The sequence below is a fragment of the Engraulis encrasicolus genome, chromosome 15, assembly GCF_034702125.1.
Source record: "Engraulis encrasicolus isolate BLACKSEA-1 chromosome 15, IST_EnEncr_1.0, whole genome shotgun sequence".
Classification (NCBI taxonomy): domain Eukaryota; kingdom Metazoa; phylum Chordata; class Actinopteri; order Clupeiformes; family Engraulidae; genus Engraulis; species Engraulis encrasicolus.
In genome coordinates this window covers 40,681,609-40,686,608 of record NC_085871.1, presented here as the reverse complement: position 1 = coordinate 40,686,608, position 5,000 = coordinate 40,681,609, and the positions used below count along the sequence as shown (strand labels likewise).

At 44.3% G+C, this 5,000-nt stretch overlaps 1 protein-coding gene across 1 annotated transcript in view; it reads left to right on the top strand.

Moving 5' to 3' along the window:
* Nucleotides 1-5,000, top strand: part of bltp3b (bridge-like lipid transfer protein family member 3B) — a 141,631-nt gene that overhangs the window by 116,192 nt on the left and 20,439 nt on the right. The gene's annotated exons all lie outside the window — the stretch shown is intronic.

Sequence of the window (5,000 nt, the reverse complement as noted above, 5' to 3'; positions counted from 1 at the left end):
CCATTTTCTAACTGTTCCTGTAGGTGGCAGAAGTGTCCTTAGGAACAGTCAAGGCATGGCTTTAGTGCAGACCAGGAGGAAATGTCAAGACAAAAACACCCCTTTTTTACTATTATAATCTCAAAAGTAGCATAGCAAAATCATTTTTGAAAGTAAAGCACCTGTGACAGTAGTCTACTTTCTTGTCCTCTGATTTTAACACAGGTAGGCTACTGATTTTAGTGTCAAGAGCCTGACCAAAAAAAACCCTTCCTCTCATGACCAAAATACAACCCCCAGTTGCTATCTAGCTAGAAGGCATTGCAGCTAGCTTGCCCAAAATACACCATGAGATGATCTGTGTGGCAACCTTTCATTTTGGATAATGTGATCAGCCTACACAACATCAGGATGATGCTTACAAAATATCATCTAACAGGAGAATGCACAGGACTAGTGGTGATGTTGGGAATGCTTGGCTATAAATTTTGCTACGCTAGCTAGCTAGCTAGCACGAAATCGCTAACAACTTACAACTAAGCCTAAATACAGGAGCCTTGGTAAGTCAACTATTTTTACTCATTCTAGTTATTTTTTATGGATCTGTATAGTATGATCAGCTTACTGTATCATCAAAAAAGACAGGGGGGTTGCAGATTCTTGGAACAGAGTAGCCTTTGTGTCTGGTCAGATACAGTCAGCTCACATGAGAAAGCATTGCACTTAGCCTCAGACCAGCTAGCCTTCACCACTCCAATCGGCTTGTGAAATGTTGGATATGTGATCAGTACTTTATCAAAAGAAAATTCATTGAACAATATATGACAAGATCACTATAGCAGAACCATGATTACAGTAATCATCAATCTGCAAATTGTCCGCTCTGCCAAAGAAGCTGCAGTAAGCTACGCTAAGCGGAGCTGCCTGCCTACCTCCCCCACAAGACACAGCACGGTACTATTTCTGGAGGAAATAAACCAGCTGTTATTCCTTCTCCAACGAGGGTACAGAGCGCACAATCAGAGGGGGAGGGAGAGGGAGGGAGTTCCCGGAGTTAGGGGCACCTGCTGTCATGATCCATTCTGCGCGCCAGCAACTAAACCAAAACACCCTTGTTTTCGAGTCCACCCCCGTTATATTTCAGTATATTAGGTTGAAAAGGTCATAAAAACGATCTTTTGTTCAGGCTACAGATGACAGAAGACTCTGTAATAGCATCTGATAGGTTTGGAGTTGTTAGGACGATGCCATTATGGGCAAAAACGTTTGCAGTTGTAGTTCTACTTCAAATGGCGTTTTCTCAGCTTTTTGGCTAGAAAGCAGCATTTTGGCGAATTCCACTTCATTTCAACAGATGATTATGAAAGAACGGAAAGGGGTAGAGAGACACCGTTTTTTTCTGCTGACAGATGAGCGTCTAATCTGTGTTTTGATAGGTATGGCGTTGACATAGACACAGAACTCAATTTTCTGTGAGCCTCCAAAAAACGCCCAAAATGCTGAAAAATCTCTGGCACTCCGAGGTACTCTTTTATGAAAATGGCTGGCAGCCAATGTTAATGGAAAAAAAGAGAAAAATCCAACCTTCAATACAAGTGCATTTATTCAGTGGGGAAAAATCCCACATAAAGAAATAATTATTTGACATCAAATAATGTGTGTCACAATTATTAGCACCCCTGGTGTTAATATTTTGTACAACCCCCTTTTGCCAACAAAACAGCACCTAATCTTCTCCTATAATGTTTCACAAGATGGGAAAAGACAGAAAGAGGGATCTTCAGCCATTCCTCTTTGCAGAATCTCTCTAAATCATCCAGAGACCTGGGTCCTCTCCTCTGTACTCTCCTCTTCAGCTCACCCCACAGGTTCTCAATGGGGTTGAGGTCTGGGGACTGAGATGGCCATGGGAGGAGCTTGATTTTGAGTCTGGTGAACCATTTCTGTGTAGATTTGGCCATATGTTTAGGGTCATTGTCTTGCTGAAAGACCCAGTGACGACCCATCTTCAGCTTTCGGGCAGAGGGCAACAGATTTTTATTTAAAATGTCCTGGTATTTCAAAGCATTCATGATGCCATGCACCCTAACAAGGTTCCCAGGGCCTTTGGAAGCGAAACAGCCCCACAGCATCACTGACCCACCCCCATACTTCACAGTGGGTATGAGGTGCTTTTCAGCATGCGCATCTTTCGTGGCACACCAGACCCACTTAGAGTGTTTGTTGCCAAAAAGCTCAATCTTGGTCTCATCTGACCAAAGCAAACGGTCCCAGTTGAAGCCCCAATACCGCTTGGCGAACTCCAGACGTTTGCGTTTATGACTGTGAGTGAGGAAAGGTTTTCTCCGTGCATGCCTCCCAAACAGCTTGTTGGCGTGTAGACAGTGCCTGATGGTTGATTTGGAGACTTTGTGACCCCAGGATGCTACCATTTGTTGTAATTCTGTAACAGTGAGCTTTAGAGATCTTTTGATTTCTCTTACCATCCTCCTCACTGTGCGTGGTGGCAAAATAAACTTGGGTCCTCGTCCAGGCTTGTTTACCACTGTTCCAGTTGTTTTGAACTTCTTAATTATTCCTCTCACAGTGGATAGGGGCAGCTGCAGTTGAGTGGCAATCTTCTTGTAGCCTCTGCCTGACCTGTGAAGGTCGACGCACATCTGCCTCACTTGTATGCTGTGTTCCTTTGTCTTTACCATGTTTAAGAGTGGATAAGAGAAATGGCCTCGGTGTCACGTCATATTTATACCCCAGGGAAACAGGAAGTGATGAATTACTAATTAAATGTTCCTACATACTCTGGTAAACCTTGTAAACTACTGTAGAAATGACAGAAATGCTTCAATTATATTTATTTCCTGGGAATTGTTAAGGGTTTGTTAATTGTTAATTGTCAAGCGATCCACGGAGGATGCAATCTGCTCTGCCCTCCATCCAGCCCTCACCCACTTGGACAATAAAGACTCATATGTGAGAATGCTGTTCATTGACTTCAGTTCAGCATTTAATACCATAATACCACAACAACTCATCAGAAAACTGGACAAACTAGGTTTCAGCACCTCCCTCTGCAACTGGCTGCTGGACTTCCTGATGCAGAGACCACAAGCAGTACGGGTAGGGAATAACACCTCAAGCACCCTGACCCTGAGCACGGGGGCTCCGCAAGGTTGTGTTCTCAGCCCCCTGCTGTTCACGCTGCTGACACATGACTGCACAACGACCCACAGCACTAACCATCTAGTGAAGTTTGCGGATGATACAACACTGGTGGGCCTCATCACTAAGGGCGATGAGACCCACTACAGAGAAGAAGTAGACCTGCTGGCCAGATGGTGCAAAGACAACAACCTCCTGCTGAATGTCAACAAGACCAAGGAGATTGTTGTCAACTTTCAGAGGGTCCAAAAACAACTGCCACCACTGACCATCGACGGTGATGCTGTGGAGAGAGTGAGCAGCACCAAGTTCCTTGGAGTGCACATCAGCGACGACCTCTCTTGGACCACCAACACTACATCACTGGCGAAGAAGGCCCATCAGCGTCTCTACTTCTTGCGCAAACTAAAGAAGGCAAGTGCTACACCCTCCATCATGACAACATTCTACAGAGGAACCATAGAGAGCGTCGTGTCCAGCTGCATCACAGTGTGGGGAGGAAGCCGCACGGAGAAAAACAGGAAGACACTCCAGCGTGTTGTGAACACAGCGAAGAAGATCATTGGAGTACCACTCCCCTCCCTGCAGGACATTTACACCGCACGCCTCACCCGAAAAGCACTGATGATCATCAAAGACACAAGCCACCCTGCACACAAACTGTTCAGCCTCCTGCCCTCTGGAAAGAGGTACAGGCGCCTCCGTTCCCGTACCACCAGGCTTGCAAGCAGCACGATGCATCAAGCAATCAAGATACTGAACACTCAACCCACTCTCCCTTCACTGTCAGCCTCTAGCCAGCCAGGCCACTGACAACGCTCCCCCCCCTCATCCCCACCACCATATCTGCGACTGAACATTCCACCTGCACTACTACATCTGTGACTGAACTTTCAACCTGCATTAACTCAAAACATACACATGCACACACACACACACACACACACACACACACACACACACACACACACACACACACACACACACACACACACACACACACACACAAGCACACTGCACTTTCTGCACTAAAACCCAAACATACACACAGCTGACACACAACTCATACTCACACACATACACACACACACACACACACACACATACACAGGTACACACACACACAGACGCACACCGCACTTTCTACCTGCACTAAACACACACACACACACACACACACACACACACACACACACACACACACACACACACACACACACACACACGCACACGCACACGCACACAAAACACATACAAACACACACACACATACTGCTGCTGGTGTATTTAATAAAAACCTTTTTTAATTATTTTTTTTCTTCAAATGCTACTATTACTATGTCAGAACGCTATAAAGGACTTTTAGAAAAAGAACAACAAAATACCTCCTCTTAATGTATGTTCTCTACAAGTCTTCTGTTGTCCAGTCTTGCACTTTAAATGTCTGTATGAGCAATGTCTACGTCCATACTGTCTATGTCCATGTATGAGTACTGTCTATGTCTATACTGTCTATGTCCTTACCTAGATTAGTCTATGTCTGCATGGGAGAGCAAGAAACGCAATTTCAAATTCTTTGTATGACCAGTGCATGTAAAGAAATTGACAATAAACTTGACTTGACTTGACTTGACTTGGNTGCCAATAATTGTGGAACAGGTGATTTAATGAAAAATAATTATTTTTTTGTCAGGGATTTTTTCATTTTCTTACAATTCATTTGAGTTGAAGGCTACATTTTCCTACAATTTTCAGTGTGACAGTATTCTTCTGCAATAAACACTGAATTTATTTTAAGGCTTTTAACACATCTCAACCAGGGGTGCCAATAATTATGGAGGGCACTGTATATGTGTGTGTGT